Below are 19889 nucleotides of genomic sequence, written 5' to 3'. Positions count from 1 at the left end.
ATACCCCATATGTGGGGGTAAACCACTGTTTGGGCACATGGCGGGGCTCGGAAGGGAAGTAGTGACGATTTGGAATGCAGACTTTGATGGAATGGTCTGCGGGAATCATGTTACGTTTGCAGAGCCCCTGATGTGCCTAAACAGTAGAAACCCCCCACAAGTGACCGCATTTTGGAAACTAGACCCCCCAAGGAACTTATCTAGATGTGTGGTGAGCACGTTCAACCCCCAAGTGCTTCACAGAAGTTTACAACGCAGAGCCGTGAAAATAAAAAATAATTTTTCTTTCCTCAAAAAAGATGTTTTAGCAAGCAATTGTTTATTTTCACAAGGGTAACAGGAGAAATTGGACCCCAATATTTGTTGCCCAGTTTGTTGTGAGTACGCTGATACCTCATATGTGGGGGTAAACCACTGTTTGGGCGCACGTCAGGGCTCGGAAGGGAAGTAGTGACATTTGAAATGCAGACTTTGATGGAATGGTCTGCGGGCGTCACGTTGCATTTGCAGAGCCCCTGATGTGCCTAAACAGTAGAAAAAACCCACAAGTGACCCCATTTTGGAAACTAGACCCCAAAAGGATCTTATCTAGATGTGTGGTGAGCACTTTCAACCCCCAAGTGTTTCACATAAGTTTATAACGTAGAGCCGTGAAAATAAAAAATAATTGTTCTTTCCTCAAAATTATGTTTTAGCAAGTAATTTTTTATTTTTGCAAGGGTAACAGGAGAAATTGGACCCCAATAGTTGTTGCCCAGTTTGTCCTGAGTACGCTGGTATCCCATATGTGGGGGTAAACCACTGTTTGGGCGCACGTCGGGGCTTGGAAGGGAGGGCACACCATTTGACTTTTTGAACGCAAGATTGGCTGGAATCAATGGTGGCGCCATGTTGCGTTTGGAGACCCGTGATGTGCCTAAACAGTGGAAACCCCTCAATTCTAACTTCAACACTAACCCCAACACACCCCTAACCCTAATCCCAACTGTAGCCATAACCCTAATCACAACCCTAACCCCAACACACCCCTAACCACAACCCTAACCCCAACACACCCGTAACCCTAAATCCAACCCTAATCCTAACCCTAATTCCAACCCTACCCACAACTGTAACCGCAACACAACCCTAACCCTATCCTTAACCCTAACCACAAGCCTAATCTTAACCCTATTTCCAACCCTAGCCCTAATTCCAACCCTAAGGGTACCGTCTCACATAACGATTTACCAACGATCACGACCAGCGATACGACCTGGCTGTGATCGTTGGAAAGTCATTGTGTGGTCGCTGGGGAGCTGTCACACAGACCGCTCTCCAGCGACCAACGATGCCAAGGTCCCGGGTAACCAGGGTAAACATCGGGTTACTAAGCGCAGGGCCGCGCTTAGTAACCCGATGTTTACCGTGGTTACCAGCGTAAAAGTAAAAAAAAAAAAACGTACATACTCACATTTCGGTGTCCTTCAGGTCCCTTGCCGTCTGCTTCCCGCTCTGACTGAGTGCCGCCGTACAGTGAGAGCAGAACGCAGCGGTGACGTCACTGCTGTGCTGTGCTCTCACTTTCCGGCCGGCAGACAGTCAGAGCGGGAAGCAGACGGCAAGGGACCTGAAGGACACCGAAATGTGAGTATGTACGTTTTTTTTTTTTTTTTTTTTACTTTTACGCTGGTAACCACGGTAAACATCGGGTTACTAAGCGCGGCCCTGCGCTTAGTAACCCGATGTTTACCCTGGTTACAAGTGAACACATCGCTGGATCGCTGTCACACACAACGATCCAGCGATGACAGCGGGAGATCCAGCGACGAAAGAAAGTTCCAAACGATCTGCTACGACGTACGATTCTCAGCAGGGTCCCTGATCGCTGCTGCGTGTCAGACACAGCGATATCATATGGATATCCCTGGAACGTCACAGATCGTACCGTCGTAGCGATCAAAGTGCCACTGTGAGACGGTACCCTAACTCTAATTCCAACCCTAACCCTAAGGCTATGTGCCCACTTTGCGGATTCGTGTGAGATTTTTCCGCACCATTTTTGAACAATCCGCAGGTAAAAGGCACTGCGTTTTACCTACGGATTTACAGCGGATTTCCAGTGTTTTTTTGTGCGGATTTCACCTGCGGATTCCTATTGAGGAACAGGTGTAAAATGCTGCGGAATCCGCACAAAATTGACATGCTGCGGAAAATACAACACAGCGTTTCCGCACGGTATTTTCCGCACCATGGGCACAGCGGATTTGGTTTTCCATAGGTGTACATGGTACTGTAAACCTGATGGAAAACTGCTACGAATTCGCAGCGGCCAATCCGCTGCGGATCCGCGGCCGATCCGCTGCGGATCCGCGGCCGATCCGCTGCGGATCCGCGGCAATCCGCTGCGGATTCGCAGCCAAATCTGCACTGTGTGCACATGCCCTAACCCTACCCCTAACCCTAACCCTACCCCTAATTCTAACCCTAATTCTAACCCTAGTTCTAACCCTAACCCTAGCAGGAAAAAAAAAAAAAATATTTTATTTATTTTTATTATTCTCCCTATGGGGGTGATAAAGGGGGGGGGGGGGTCATTTACTTTTTTTTATTTTGATCACTGCGATAGGCTATATCGCAGTGATCAAAATAGATCTGGAACGAATCTGCCAGCAGGCAGACTCTGCGGGCGCAGTACGCATGCGCCCGCCATCTTGGACAATGGCGGCGCCCATGGAGAAGCCGGACGGACACCGGGAGGCCAGGTAAGTATGTAGGGGGGGGTGATCGGATCACGGGGGGGGGACCGGAGCACAGGGAGGGGGCACCGGAGCACGGGGGGAGCGGGCAGGAGGACGGAGGAGCCGGCAGGCGGACGGAGGGGACCGGACCCCGTAACGGAGCACCGGGGGGGCGATCGGTGGGGTGGGGTGGGGGCAGGTTAGGTTTTCCAGCCATGGCCGATGATATTGCAGCATCGGCCATGGCTGGATTGTAATATTTCACCGTTTTTTTGGGTGAAATATTACAAATCGCTCTGATTGGCAGTTTCACTTTCAACAGCCAATCAGAGCGATCGTAGCCACGAGGGGGTGAAGCCACCCCCCCTGGGCTGAAGCACCACTCCCCCTGTCTCTGCAGATCGGGTGAAATTGGAGTTAACCCCTTCACCCGAACTGCAGGAGCGCGATCCCTCCATGACGCATACGCTGCGTCATAGGTCGTTTTGGCACCGACTTTCATGACGCAGCGTATGCGTCAAAGGTCGCTAAGGGGTTAAATGATGTCAGAAGATGGGCAGCGCTAACAGCGCTAGGCCAGGGGATAGCACGACAGCGCAGACTCCTGTACAGCAAATAACAACGCTCAGGAGGCTGCACCCAGCACCAAGGTGGGATTCTTGACATCTGTGCTGCGTCTCATTACGAAGGGAACTCGCGCCTCCAACACAGTTTGACTGTATAAAGGGCTAAATGTTATACGTGTTTCATTCAGCGTGTGCAAGGAGAAAAATTAAAAGAGCAACCTTTGACTTGTGCAGCACTACTGCTGCATAAGCTGTGGCTCTTCTACTTTGTAACACCTGAGGGGGGGTTAAAGGTTACCTTTGAAATTGGTTCAATTAGGCTTCGGCCTACACTCTGCTCCCCCTGCAGAGCCCGGGCTCCAACACCGCCAGTTGGGGCCCGGTACTGCTAGCTGCACAGAGAAAAACACCAGCCAATGTGTCAGTGGGGTTCAGCACCGCCAGCTGTTCCCCTGCTGTGCAGCCAGCAACGTGTCCTGCAACTGCCACGCAGACACAACAGACCCAAAGCTGCTGCCAGTGCAGGCTTCGGCCTACACTCTGCTCCCTCTCTTCCTCCTGCTGACCCTTTGCTCCAACACTGCTAGTTGGGGCTCTAGGAAGACAAGCTTGAATAGGTCCCCATCCTGGTTCCAGCACCATCAGCTGGTTCCGGGCAGAGCCTTTGGCTTAGGTGCCTCCCTCTGGGTATCCGAGTTCCACCAACGTCAGGTGGTCCTTGGTAGTGCTTTCAGGCACGGGTACCTCCTGCTTAGTAACCGGGTTCCAGTAACGTCAGCTGGTCCTCGGTCGTTCCATTGGCTCTTGGACCTTCGGCTACCCATCCGGGTTCCAGTACCGTCAGCTGGTTCTCGGCAGTGTCTTTTGCTCTTGTACCTTCTGCTCCCCATCCTGGTTCCAGTACCGTCAGCTGGTTCCGGGCAGAGCCTTTGGCTTAGGTGCCTCCCTCTGGGTATCCGAGTTCCACCAACGTCAGGTGGTCCTTGGTAGTGCTTTCAGGCACCGGTACCTCCTGCTTAGTAACCGGGTTCCAGTAACATCAGCTGGTCCTCGGTAGTTCCATTGGCTCTTGGACCTTCGGCTACCCATCCAGGTTCCAGCACCGTCAGCTGGTTCTCGGCAGTGTCTTTTGCTCTTGTACCTTCTGCTCCCCATCCTGGTTCCAGTACCATCAGCTGGTTCCAGGCAGAGCCTTTGGCTTAGGTGCCTCCCTCTGGGTATCCGAGTTCCACCAACGTCAGGTGGTCCTTGGTAGTGCTTTCAGGCACGGGTACCTCCTGCTTAGTAACCGGGTTCCAGTAACGTCAGCTGGTCCTCGGTAGTTCCATTGGCTCTTGGACCTTCGGGTAGCCATCCGAGTTCCAGTTCCATCAGCTGTTTCTCGGCATTTTCTCAGCCTTCTTGTACCTTCTGCTACATTTCCAAGTTCAAGAGACTAAACACGATGACCCGGAAGACCACCCCTAAGATGACGACGACACCAGAGATGACAACCACCGTGATGACGACGACCCTGGAGACGATGACCCTGAAGACCACCCCGATGACGACGACCCCGGAGACGACGACCCTGGAGACGACGACGACCTGGAAGACCGAGAAGCAGAAGAACAAGAGGCTGCAGAACAAAGAGCAGAAGAACATTAAGCATAAGACTAAATATCAGAGCAAAAGATATTATCTAAATTATAAGCAGAAGAAGACTAAGCAGTATATGGGGGTGAGTCCGTTCCTCCTCGTGGTGCCCCTGGATAAAGCCTGATGCTGCAGGCCAAACTGAACGCGGACAAATGTAACTGTTTTGTGACAGGCAGAACGGAAGGTGTAATCTTCAAACTTTTATAGATAACAACTACGGGAATGCCTGTCACAAATAAGAATATGATGAAGAAGTAGAATATGAAGAAGATAATATTAAAATAAAAAGAATATGAACAATGTAACAAAAAAAATAATAGGTAGAAGATGAAGAAGAAGATGAATAAGGTGAAGAAGTTGATGTCAAAGAAGCTGATGATGAGGATAATGAAGAAGAAAGTGTGGGAGAAGTAAAAAAGAAGGTGAAGGGGGTGGAAGTAGTGAAACATCAATATCTGACAAAATACAAAAAAAAAAAAATAACATAGTCAAAATCTTTCTAACGCCAAACGTCATAAAAATAAATAAAAATCCTGCTATTCTATTTGATTGGGCTAAACCTCTGTGCCTTTAATGTCTCTGCCACCTCCCCCAATACATCCTACATTATTCTTAGTTGTTTTCCTTCATGTAGAATGAACCTACAGGTTAAGAAAGGGTTTATTTTAATTCCGATATTTTCGTCCCATTGACTTGCATTGGGATCGGGTATCGGTATCGGATTAGATCCGATACTTTGACGGTATCGGCCGATACTTTCCGATACCGATACTTTCCGATATCGGAAGGTATCGCTCAACACTAGAGGGGAGGCAATGATGAAAGTGATGGGCAATGATGGTGAGGGGAGGCAATGATGGAGGTGATAGGCAATGATGGTAGGGGAGTGTAATAATTATAGGGGATAACTCAGGAGACTCTTTGCATGGAACAAGACAACTACAGAACACAGTTTTATAAGTGGTAAAGTCTATGATATCACACGGTCCTTCAAACAGGTGCAGAGAGAAACTCAAGTCAACAACACTTGGTGCAAATATCAAATGCAGCTCAGCAGTCTATAGGAAACTTCAGAGGAAAATGCAATCACGCAGAAAGTCTATGAAGCACAATTATTCTTGAGGATACTTGACACGAATAAGTCCTTGCTTAGTCCAAAATACAGATAGATATGCTGATAAGGTAGTTCAAATAATATCTTAGCTCAACCAGGGAGGTCAGGGTAATAATCTCAGATTCTTGCAGAGCAGCAACATCTTACATGTCCAGCAAATGCAGATGGAAGTGAACACGAGCAGCAGATGAAGGAGGATTACTGGAACTGGTGTATGCAGCAGGAACTCAGAGCAGGGTAGCAGGATAATCCCACAGGTTCAGAGGAGCAGGTATATATCCAGGGAGTCACCAGAGGTCAGGAGCTGGATGCAAGGCAGAATACTCTAGCACAGACTGAAGGCTGGGGTGGAGTTTTATAGCAGGAAGACACAGTGCACATGAGACCACAGACGCCATCTTGGAAAAGGGCAGTAATGCACAAAAAGGTAATAAAAAATGTTCAGAATCCTGACGTTACTCCCTCCTTAGAAGCGGACTCAGGACGATCCTGGGCCTGGTTTCTCAGGGAATCTCCGATGAAAACGAGAAATCTTCTGTTGGGCATTGATGTTTTCCACAGGTTCCCAAGAGTCTTCCTCAGGGGGATATCCCTGCCATCTTATCAGATATTGGGGCCGATTCCTGCGAATCCTGGAATCAACAATTTCCTCCACCACAAATTGTTCTTGCCCATCAATCACCACAGGCTGCGGAGGTGGCACAACATGTCCCTGGAAGGTATTAGGAGATACAGGGTTTAGTAAAGATACATGAAAAACTGGGTGTTCCTTCATAGTCCTAGGCAGCTTCAGCCGGCAGGCCACAGAGGTCACAATACCGTTGATCTTGAAAGGGTCAATGAATTTCTGTCCAAGTATTTGTGAAGGAACGTTTAACTTCAGTTTCTTAGTTGCTAACCACACGGAATCTCCTACCTTGAACATGGGTGCAGGTTTACGGAATCTATCAGCCGATCTCTTATAACGTTCTTGAGCTGTGGTCAGGGATTCCTTCAGAACCTCCAGATTTTGCCTCATCGCAGTCAGCCTTTCCTCCACTGCCGGAACCGGAGAATTAATTGGAGACCTAGGTAAGATACACGGATGATAACGCAGATTGGCAAAGAAAGGTGTAAATTTAGTGGAGGCGCTCTGAGAATTGTTATATGAAAATTCAGCTAACGGCAGAAACTCCAACCAATCATCCTGGAGATGGCTGACATAGCTTCTTAGATATTGTTCCAGCGTCTGGTTGGTATGCTCAGTCTGACCATTTGTATGGGGATGGTAAGCGGAAGAGAGACAGACATTAATATTGAGTGCAGAGCAAAACCCCTTCCAGAATCTTGAACTGAACTGCACTCCACGGTCAGAGATGATCTCATCCGGAACCCCATGCAACCAAAAGACATTCTGTATAACCAAGTTCACTGTATCTTTAGCTGAGGGGAGGCCGGTGCATGGAACAAAATGAGCAGCTTTAGTCAGGCGATCAACTACCACCATGATTGTATTCATGCCCCCCGATGTAGGCAGCTCCACAATAAAGTCCATTGATATAGACCCCCAAGGGCGGGACGGAACAGGTAATGGTTGTAGAAGACTCGTAGGTGCCACATGAGGAGTCTTGTAACGAGCACATACCTCGCAAGAGAGAACATAGTCTGCAAAATTAGTCCCAAACGCATTTTTGTTATGTCAAAGGAAGGTAAGTACATAACCCAGCAAACGTTTGCTTATACATGCTAAATTGCATGTTGTGAACATAGAACAAACGACTCAAAGATTGTATAATAATAAGGAGAAAACAGAGTCAAATCTAATATATCAAAGATGAAACAACTTTATTATAAATAGTAAATCACATATGAAATGTTAAAACCAAAGAGCACAGAGTACAAGATAGCACATATACCAGTGTATTCAATGCGAGGTAATTTCGCAGATAAATCCAAGCTAAGTACTAGTACAACATATCAATGCAGCAAGTAGGATATCATATAGCGTGTTATATAGAATATATCACTTGTATACTGCCAAACAGATGCATAGAGCTCTGCTGGATATCTGTCCGTAGTCAGGAGGGAGAGGTATATATCCTAATGGGGATTAAAGTATCAGCAGCAATGGCTGTCCCAATGTATTAGACTACACTTGTTCAAAGACATCCAGACAATATCGCTCAATATAGCACACTTGGCAGCATTGGTAAAGAAATAGCAGGACACACTATGCCATGAAAGCAGAAAATATATTACCCGTCATTGCTGCAGATAGTTGCGCCAGCACTCGCTCCCCAACGCACGTTTCGGTATCTATATTCTTTCCTCAGGAGGTCTTTGGTATCCTTCAGGCAAGTTGGCCACCAGAAGAATCGGATCAGGAACTCGTGTCTTCTGTACCCCCCAGTGATCAGCCAACTTGGAGTCATGTACAAACTTGAGGATCTGCAGACAGACGACCTCAGGGACATAGATACGTTGATCTCTGAACCACATGCCACCCTTAAAGACAAGATTAATATCCACAGGTGGGTTGGCCAGAAATACATCACCGTCATAGGCCTCCCTGCACTCCTTCCACAAGTCCTGATCATGAATAACTCCGATGAAATTGGCATCAGATAGAATGGTCTTGGACGGGGCTCCAGGTACGGAATCCGCAGCATGGATTCGGGATAAAGCTTCAGCCTTCCCATTACGAGAACCTGGACGGTACAAGATAACAAAGTTAAATTGATTTAAAAATAAGTTCCAACGAGCCTGACGAGGAGAAAGACATCTAGTGGATCTAAGGAACTCTAAATTGCGATGGTCAGTTAGCACTATGATCTGTTGTGCAGCTCCTTGATGATGCCTCCATTCTTTGAAAGCCGCAATAATATCCAGCAATTCTTTGTCTCCCACGTCGTAATTCTTCTCTGCTGAGGTTAGTCTACGAGAAAAGAAAGCACAAGGATGTAGCAGACTATTCTCTCCAGTTCTTTGGGAGAGAATAGCCCCCAAAGCATTATCAGAAGCATCCACCTCCACAATGAAAGAAATTGTTGGATCTGGGTGTATCAACAGCTGTGCTGATGTGATACAGATCTTAAGCCGATCAAAAGCTTCTTGAGCCTGTGATGACCACTTAAAGGGCTTTTCCTTCTTTGTCAAGGAAGTAATGGGACTGACAATATCAGAAAAATTTTGAATGAAGCGTCTGTAGAAATTTGCAAAACCAATAAAACGTTGGACCTCCTTAACGTTCTTGGGTACCGGACAGTCAAGGATAGCCTGAATCTTACCATGATTCCATTTTCAGCCCCTGGGGAGAGATGATATAACCTAAGAACTGTATCTCAGAACGATGGAACTCGCATTTCTCCGGCTTAATATACAGATGGTTATCTTTCAAACGTCTTAAAACAGTTTTGACATGTTCTTCTTGTTCCTGTAGAGAGTCAGAAAAGATTAGTATATCGTCCAAATAGATCACTACAAACTGGTCCAACAAATCTCTGAAAATGTCATTAGCAAGGTGTTGAAATGTTGCAGGGGCGTTACAAAGCCCGAAGGGCATCACAAGAGATTCAAAGTGTCCATACCGGCATCTGAATGCTGTCTTCCACTCATGCCCTGGACGAATACGCACCAAATTATAAGCCCCACGAAGATCCAGTTTAGAGAACACCTTAGCATGGCAGACTCTTTCCAGTAATTCGGGAATCAGAGGCAAAGGGTAATGGTTTTGTACAGTTACCTTATTGAGTTCCCAATAGTCAACACAGGGTCTCAGGGTCCCATCCTTTTTCTTTACAAAAAAGATAGGTGCCCCTGCTGGTGAGGAAGAAGGATGTATGAAGCCTTTGGCCAGATTTTCATCAATATACTCCCTTAAGGCTTGAAGCTCAGGTGCCCCCAAAGGGTATACGTTACCAAAAGGAATAGCTGCCCCAGGAAGCAACTTAATGGGACAGTCTTAATGCCTGTGGGGAGGAAGCTGATCTGCATTCTTCTTGTCACAGATGTCAGAGAACTCTTTATAAGCTGGAGGTAAAGAAAATACCTGTACATGTGGTTCCGTAGCCGTGGACTCAGGGACAGCTTCTGTTAACGCTGAGTTGCTCCTTGTTGGAAAGATAATCTCCTTGGTCTCCCAGTTGATAATTGGGTTCTGACAACGCAACCAAGAAATGCCTAAAATCACAGGAAAATGAGGAGAAAAAATTAGCAAGAAAGAAATAGCAAGAAAGAAAGTTGCTCCTGATGATTAGGCTCCAACAAAATTTCAAGGGGTACGGTCTCCTGATCCACAGGCCCAGAGATTAAAGGTGACCCATCCACTGTGTCCATGGTAATTGGAGAGGCTCTTTGCTGAATTTCAATACTATGCTCCTTGTCAAATGCGATATCCATGAAATTGCCACCTGCACCTGAGTCAATCATAGCTGCACTGGAAATCCACTGTCCTGAACACAGGATCTTAATAGGGAGAGAACAGTGAGAGTTCTTTTCCTTAAGCTCCTTGGGGGAGTGAAGTCATAGAAAGTGAATGGAATACAGTGTTTAAAGGCAGGCTACATTCAGAGATGTCAGATTCATCATCACAGTTGTCATACTCCCCTACTGCTGCTAGCACCTTGTTAGGCCGTCTAGGACACTTAGGACAATTGATCAAGAAGTGGTCAGACTGGCTGCAGTAGAAACATAGACTTTCACAAAGGCTATGCTCCCGGTGCTCATTGATCTTGTGCCTCTGAGCGGAATCAATTAGCATGGGCACCTCCTCCGCCTCCCGAGATGTTTTACCTGCAGGCTCTTTGGAAGGAAGGGAAAAGTTAGAAATATGGTTATATGCAGCAAACTTCTCCTGCCTAAGCTCAGTAAGGCGAATGTCAATGCGCACACAATGCTGTATAAATGTCTCTAGCTCTTGTGGTGACTCAGAGCGAGCTAGTTCATCTTTTTCATCTTTTACAATACTAGACAGACCCCTTTTAAAAATAGGCAATTGTGCATAACTGTCCCAATTGGTATCAACTGCTAATCTCCTGAATTCAGTAGCATACTCAATAACAGAACGTTTTGCCTGGCGTAAAGACAATAAAGCAGATTCAGCGGTTGCACGGCGATTAGGACCGTCAAACATTAATGCCATAGTGGACAAGAAATCATCCAAGTTATTTAACCGTGGGTCACGAGACTCAATCATCGGTTTCGCCCAGGCGAGCGCACGTGCGGTCAGCAGCATTATTACACACAATACTTTGGATCTATCATTAGGAAAATGGTCAGCATGCACATCAAAATATAGCATACATTGATTCACAAAGCCACAAAATTTGTCACGATCACCATTAGCCCCTTAAGCCCCGAGGGTGGTTTGTACGTTAATGACTGGGCCAATTTTTACAATTCTGACCACTGTCCCTTTATGAGGTTATAACTCTGGAACGCTTCAACAGATCTTAGCAATTCTGACACTGTTTTCTCGTCACATATTTTACTTCATGATAGTGGTAAAATTTCTTCGATATAACTTGCGTATATTTGTGAAAAAAACAGAAATTTGGCAAAAATTTTGAAAATTTTGCAATTTTCCAAATTTGAATTTTTATGCCCTTAAATCACAGAGATATGTCATGCAAAATACTTAGTAAATAACATTTCCCACATGTCTACTTTACATCAGCACAATTTTGTTAGGGATTTATAAGGGTTAAAATTTGACCAGAAATTTCTCATTTTTACAACACCATATTTTTTTAGGGACCACATCTCATTTGAAGTCATTTTGAGAGGTTTATATGATAGAAAATATCCAAGTGTGACACGATTCTAAAAACTGCACCCCTCAAGGTGCTCAAAACCACATTCAAGAAGTTTATTAACTCTTCAGATGTTTCACAGGAATTTTTGGAATGTTCAAATAAAAATGAACATTTAACTTTTTTTTCACACAAAATTTATTTCAGCTCCAATTTGTTTTATTTTACCAAGGGTAACAGGAGAAAATGGACCCCAAAAGTTGTTGTACAATTTGTCCTGAGTACGCTGATGCCCCATATGTGGGTGTTAACCACTGGTTGGGCGCATGGAAGAGCTCGGAAGGGAAGGAGTGCCATTTGACTTTTCAATGCAAAATTGACTGGAATTGAGATGGGATGCCATGTTGCGTTTGGAGAGCCCCTGATGTGCGTAAACATTGAAACCCCCCACAAGTGACACCATTTTGGAAAGTAGACCCCTTAAGGAACTTATCTAGATGTGTGGTGAGCTCTTTGACCCAACAAGTGCTTCACAGAAGTTTATAATGCAGAGCCGTAAAAATAAAAAATCATATTTTTTCACAAAAATGATATTTTCACCCCCAATTTTTTTATTTTGCCAAGGGTAAGAGAAGAAATTGGACCCCAAAAGTTGTTGCGCAATTTGTCGTGAGTATGCTTATACCCAATATGTGGGGGTAAACGACTGTTTGGGCACATGGCAGAGCTCGGAAGGGAAGAAGCGCCGTTTGACTTTTCAATGCAAAATTGACTGGAATTGAGATGGGACACCATGTCGCGTTTGGAGAGCCCCTGATGTGCCTAAACATTAAAACCCCCCACAAGTGACACCATTTTGGAAAGTAGACCCCCTAAGGCACTTATCTAGATGTGTTTTGAGAGCTTTGAACGCCCAAGTGTTTCACTACAGTTTATAACGCAGAGCCATGAAAATAAAAATTCTTTTTTTTTCACAAAAATGATTTTTTAGCCCCCAGTTTTGTATTTTCACAAGGGTAACAGGATAAATTGGACCCCAATAGTTGTTGTCCAATTTGTCCTGAGTACGCTGATACCCCATATGTAGGGGGAACCACTGTTTGGGCGCATGGCAGAGCTCAGAAAGGAAGGAGCGCCATTTGGAATGCAGACTTAGATGGATTGGTCTGCATGCATCACATTGCATTTGCAGAGCCCCTGATGTACCCAAACAGTAGAAACCCCAACAAGTGACCCCATATTTGAAACTAGACCTCCCAAGGAACTTATCTAGATATGTTGTGAGAACTTTGAACCCCCAAGTGTTTCACTACAGTTTATAACGCAGAGCCGTGAAAATAAAAATTCCTTTTTTTTCACAAAAATGATTTTTTAGCCCCCAGTTTTGTATTTTCACAAGGGTAACAGGATAAATTGGACCCCAAAAGTTGTTGTCCAATTTGTCCTGAGTACACTGATACCCCATATGTTGGGGTAATCCCCTGTTTGGGTGCACGGGAGAACACGGAAGGGAAGGAACACTGTTTTACTTTTTCAACGCAGAATTGGCTGGAATTGAGATTAGACGCCATGTCGCGTTTAGAGAGCCCCTGATGTGCCTGAACAGTGGAAACTCCCCAATTCTACCTGAAACCCTAATCCAAACACACCCCTAACTCTAATCCCAACCCTAATCCCAACCGTAAATGTAATCCAAACCCTAACCCTAACTTTAGCCCCAACCCTAACCCTAACTTTAGCCCCAACCCTAACCCTAACTTTAGCCCCAATCCTAACCCTAACTGTAACTCCAACCCTAACCCTAACTTTAGCTCCAACCCTAGTCCCAACCCTAACTCTAGCCCTAACCCTAGCCCTAACCCTAGCCCTAACCCTAACCCTAGCCCTAACCCTAGCCCTAACCCCAGCTCTAACCCTAACCATAACCCTAGCCCTAACCCTAACCCTAACCCTAGCCCTAACCCTAGCCCTAACCCTAGCCCTAACCCTAACCCTAACCCTAGCCCTAACCCTAACCCTAATGGGAAAATGGAAATAAATACATTTTTTTAATTTTATTATTTTTCTCTAACTAAGGGGGTGATGAAATGCAGCTCAGGAGTCTATAGGAAACTTCAGAGGAAAATGCAATCACGCAGAAAGTCTATGAAGCACAATTATTCTTGAGGATACTGGACACGAGTAAGTCCTTGCTTAGTCCAAAACACAGATAGATATGCTTATAAGGCAGTTCAAATAATATCTTAGCTCAACCAGGGAGGTCTGGGTAATAGTCTCAGGTTCTTGCAGATCAGCAACAGCTTACATGTCCAGCAAATGCAGATGGAAGTAAACACGAGCAGCAGATGAAGGAGGATTACTGGAACTGGTGTATGCAGCAGGAACTCAGAGCAGAGTAGCAGGATAACCCCACAGGTTCACAGGAGCAGGTATATAGCCAGGGAGTCACCAGAGGTCAGGAGCTGGATGCAAGGCAGAATACTCTAGCACATACTGAAGACTGGGGTGGAGTTTTATAGCAGGAAGACACAGTGCATGAGACCAAAGACGCCATCTTGGAAAAGGGCAGTAATGCACAAAAAGGTAATAAAAAATGTTCAGAGTCCTGACAGGGAGGCAATGATGGCAGCGATAGGCAATGATGGTGGGGGAGGCAATGATGGAGGTGATGGGCAATGATGGCGGTGGGGGAGACAATGATGGAGGTGATGGGAAATGATGGTGGTGGGGGAGGCAATGATGGAGGTGATGGGAAATGATGGTGGTGGGGGAGGCAATGATTGAGGTGATGAAATGGACAATGTGGTGGTGGGGGAGAAGGCAATGGTGGAAGTGATGATGGAGGTGATGGAATGGGCAGTGATGGGAGTGGTGGGTGAGAAGGCAATGATAGAGGTGGTGATGAGGACAATGATGGGGTGGAGAGGGGCTGCATTATACTTTATGAGGGGGCTACATTATATTCTGTGGGGGACTGCATTTTTCTCAGGGGAATACATTATATTCTGGGGGGCTACATCATACTGTATGAGGAGGGCAGCATTATGCCCTATGAGGGGGCTACAGTATACTCTATGGTGGGGCTGCATTATATTCTGTGGTGGGGCTGCATTATACTATATGAGGGGGGCTGCATTATACCCTTTGAGGGTGCTACATTATATTCTATGGTGGGGACTGCGTTATACCTGAGGGGGTTGCATTATATTTTGTGGGGTGCTGCATTATATTCTATGAGAGTGGGCTGCATTATATTTTATGAGGGGGGCTACATTATTTTATGAGGGGGCTACATTATATTCTATGAGGGGGCGACATTATATTCTATAAGGGAGGCTACATTATATTCTATGAGGGGGCTACCCCTCTATGATTCTACCCCAACCCCTGCTACATAATTAAGACGTATACTACCTTATATTATACCCTGATATTAGCGCACTTTACTGCACAATTGGTGGTCTTGTATTTATTTCTATGTAGCTACTGTACAAAGTGAGCCCCAAGAATGATTTTCTCTGGTGAGCCCAAGGTGCTCCAGTCCGACGCTGCCCCCGCTCATCATACAGCACCACTATCCTAGCCTAAGGCTGGAGTCGCACATAACGTATTAAAAAATCGGTCCGTTTTTCACAGCCGAGAATCTCACAAATGTTCCCTGAACAGTGATCTGTGTGTCATCCGTGTGCAGCGCGAGGATGTGATTTTCTCGTATCTAAACATCCGTGTGACATCCGTATGGCGAGATTTTCTCGTCTTTTTGCAAAATGGACATACAGGTCCTTCTCAAAAAATTAGCATATAGTGTTAAATTTCATTATTTACCATAATGTAATGATTACAATTAAACTTTCATATATTATAGATTCATTATCCACCAACTGAAATTTGTCAGGTCTTTTATTGTTTTAATACTGATGATTTTGGCATACAACTCCTGATAACCCAAAAAACCTGTCTCAATAAATTAGCATATTTCACCCGGCCAATCAAATAAAAGTGTTTTTTGATAACAAACAAAAAAACCATCAAATAATAATGTTCAGTTATGCACTCAATACTTGGTCGGGAATCCTTTGGCAGAAATGACTGCTTCAATGCGGCGTGGCATGGAGGCAATCAGCCTGTGACACTGCTGAGATGTTATGGAGGCCCAGGATGCTTCAATAGCGGCCTTAAGCTCATCCAGAGTGTTGGGTCTTGCGTCTCTCAACTTTCTCTTCACAATATCCCACAGATTCTCTATGGGGTTCAGGTCAGGAGAGTTGGCAGGCCAATTGAGCACAGTAATACCATGGTCAGTAAACCATTTACCAGTGGTTTTGGCACTGTGAGCAGGTGCCAGGTCGTGCTGAAAAATGAAATCTTCATCTCCATAAAGCATTTCAGCCGATGGAAGCATGAAGTGCTCCAAAATCTCCTGATAGCTAGCTGCATTGACCCTGCCCTTGATGAAACACAGTGGACCAACACCAGCAGCTGACATGGCACCCCACACCATCACTGACTGTGGGTACTTGACACTGGACTTCAGGCATTTTGGCATTTCCTTCTCCCCAGTCTTCCTCCAGACTCTGGCACCTTGATTTCCGAATGACATGCAAAATTTGCTTTCATCAGAAAAAAGTACTTGGGACCACTTAGCAACAGTCCAGTGCTGCTTCTCTGTAGCCCAGGTCAGGCGCTTCCTGGGGAATGCGGCACCTGTAGCCCATTTCCTGCACACGCCTGTGCACGGTGGCTCTGGATGTTTCCACACCAGACTCAGTCCACTGCTTCCTCAGGTTCCCCAAGGTCTGGAATCGGTCCTTCTCCACAATCTTCCTCAGGGTCCGGTCACCTCTTCTCGTTGTACAGCGTTTTCTGCCACATTGTTTCCTTCCAACAGACTTACCATTGAGGTGCCTTGATACAGCACTCTGGGAACAGCCTATTTGTTGAGAAATTTCTTTCTGGGTCTTACCCTCTTGCTTGAGGGTGTCAATGATGGCCTTCTTGACATCTGTCAGGTCGCTAGTCTTACCCATGATGGGGGATTTGAGTAATGAACCAGGCAGGGAGTTTTTAAAAGCCTCAGGTATCTTTTGCATGTGTTTAGAGTTAATTAGTTGATTCATAAGATTAGGGTAATAGGTCGTTTAGAGAACCTTTTCTTGATATGCTAATTTATTGAGACAGGTTTTTTGGGTTATCAGGAGTTGTATGCCAAAATCATCAGTATTGAAACAATAAAAGACCTGACAAATTTCAGTTGGTGGATAATGAATCTATAATATATGAAAGTTTAATTGTAATCATTACATTATGGTAAATAATGAAATTTAACACTATATGCTAATTTTTTGAGAAGGACCTGTATAATGGGTCCATGGCCTCAAATATTTGTGAAAACATATATATACATACTGTATATATATATATGTCAGTGAGACACATATACTGTATATATATATATATATATATATGTGTGTGTCTCACTGACATATACATAAAAATTAAAAAATTAAGGGAACACTAAAATACCACATCCTAGATATCTCTGAATGAAATATTCCAGTTGCAAATTTTTATTCATTGCATAGTGGAATGTTTTCAGAACAATAAAACAGAACAATTATCAATGTAAATCAAAATGAATATCCCATGGAGGTCTGGATTTGGAATGATACTCAAAATTAAAGTGGAAAATCAAATTACAGGCTGATCCATCTTCGGTGGAAATTCCTCATGACAAGGAAAAGATGCTCAGCATTGTGTGTGGCCTCCACATGCCTGTATGACCTCCCTACTGTACAACGCCTGGGCATTCTCCTGATTAGGCAGCAGGTGGTCTCCTGAGGGATCTCCTCCCAGACCTGGACTAAAGCATCAGCCAACTTCTGAACAGTCTGTGGTGCAACGTGACGTTGGTGGATGGAGTGAGACATGATGTCCCAGATGTACTCAATCGGATTCAGGTCTGGGGAACGGGCGGGCCAGTCCATAGCTTCAATGCCTTCATCTTGCAGGAACTGATGACACGCTCCAGCCACATGAGGTCTGGCATTGTCCTGCATTAGGAGGAACCCAGGGCCAACCGCACCAGCATATGGTCTCACAAAGGGGTCTGAGGATCTCATCTCGGTACCTAATGGCAGTCAGGCTACCTCTGGCGAGCAAAAGGATATGGGTCACAGGGGACCCACAGGACGAAATGACCAATAAGTCCAAATAAAGTAATGTATTAAAAGTACAAACCTTTATTAAATCGTAAATTACATAATACATCAATGTCTACTATAATTACAAAGGACAAGTGAGGTGTAGTGCTGCAAAGTGCCTAGGCACCAGATAGGTTTAAAAACATATTAAGGGCGCATGGAACTGAGGACAAACCCACCCATATAGGTTATTACATGTGCCGACCATGAAAAGATGGATGTATAGTACGTATAAATAGGTGAATACCCATAATTGGACCTAACACAAAGTCCAGCTAATACCAGCAAAGTTTAAAACATCCACTATCAGGTACCTGCTCAGGGCACAAAATAAAAAGATATAGCGTTTTTTTACCTTTTAGTAGAAAGCTGGGTAGGGATGTACACAGGGTCCGTGCGCCCTCCCCGACGCACGTTTCGGTTTTGACACCTTCCTCAGGGGGCATAATGAATAGGACTAAGTGCGATGTTATATAGCAATATGTACCGGAAGTGACAGGGGCTAACCCGGAAGTAACTGGCGGTAACCATAGCGACCACTCTGTATTCCCCTTAATGGCTAAAAAAGATCGTGTAGTAGTATTGTAACGATATAGGGCACACGCCGCAGACCGCCGACCGCCGGACAATCACAGGGCCCTGTGAAGTCCAGCGACGGACGCACACACGGCGCGAGCCCAAACCGAAACAAAAAGCGAAGCTGCGCATGCACGGAACGTCCGCACAACCGGAGCCGCCATCTTATAAGGGGGAACAGAGTGCCCAAACCATGGTGAGTGTCACTCCAAAAAATAAAACAGAACTAACACCAAAATACAGAAACTACTACGACAGATGGATGCTAGTAATTATTATATTAAACATAAGAATACAGATTTAAATAAATGTCCATTTATATACTGTTCCATGGCTGGATCATACATGAGACGAAATGGGGAGGAGCATAATAGTCAGTCTTCAATATTCATCGATGTAGATCAGGCTCCAAAAGGTCCCAACAGACGTCACCAGGATATCATACCAGTTTCGGTGGTTCAGGGACTTAATGCCTCGTCCAGCTCCCAAATAGAGGCCATCAGCCAACGGAATATTATATTATACATAAAAATAGAGATTTCAAATACATGTCCATTTGTATACTGTTCCATGGCTGGATCATAGGTGAGACGTAATGGGGAGGAGCATAGTAATCAGTCTCCAATATTCACCGATCAGGCTCCAAAAAGTCCTAACAAACGTCACCAGGATATACTTCCAATTTCAGTAGTTAAAGGACTTAATGCCTCGTCCAGCTCCCAAATAGAAGCCATCAGCCAACGGAATAATAAAAAAAAAATAGCACCCACATCACTGTCCGTAGAACTTGAAAAGGACACCAAAAGCAATAACAACACGACTTAGCCTAAAACCCAGAAAATACACAATTAGTAACACAGATAAAAACAAAAATAAAAATAAAAACATGATAAAAAACAATCAATAAACAAAACCGCAGTGGTGCACCGCAGAGATGAAAATAGAGGGCGGTGATCACAAGAAAGATGAGAAATTGAGCGTCTCGTTGAGACCCCGTGGATGAACTGTGTCCAGGGTCCATATCCAACGAGACTCTAACTGAGCCAAATGTTGGGAAATGTTGCCCCCGCGGATCCCCGGATCTATAATGTCAATACCCTTAACACGCAGCTCTTTACTATTGCACATATGGTGCAACTTGAAGTGTCTAGGTATAGTTTTCAGAAGGGTTGCATCCTCCTGGCCACTGGCCGCCTGAATGCCACACACGTGCTCCCTGACCCGCACCTTAAGTTGGCGTGTGGTAAGTCCAACATAGATCAGGGAGCACGGACACGTGGCATAATAGATAATGTTTTTAGAGACACAGGTGATTGACTGATTACTACATGATGATCTACATCGAT

The sequence above is a fragment of the Ranitomeya variabilis genome, chromosome 1 (assembly GCF_051348905.1).
Source record: "Ranitomeya variabilis isolate aRanVar5 chromosome 1, aRanVar5.hap1, whole genome shotgun sequence".
Taxonomy (NCBI): Eukaryota; Metazoa; Chordata; class Amphibia; order Anura; family Dendrobatidae; genus Ranitomeya; species Ranitomeya variabilis.
This window is presented reverse-complemented; position numbering follows the sequence as displayed.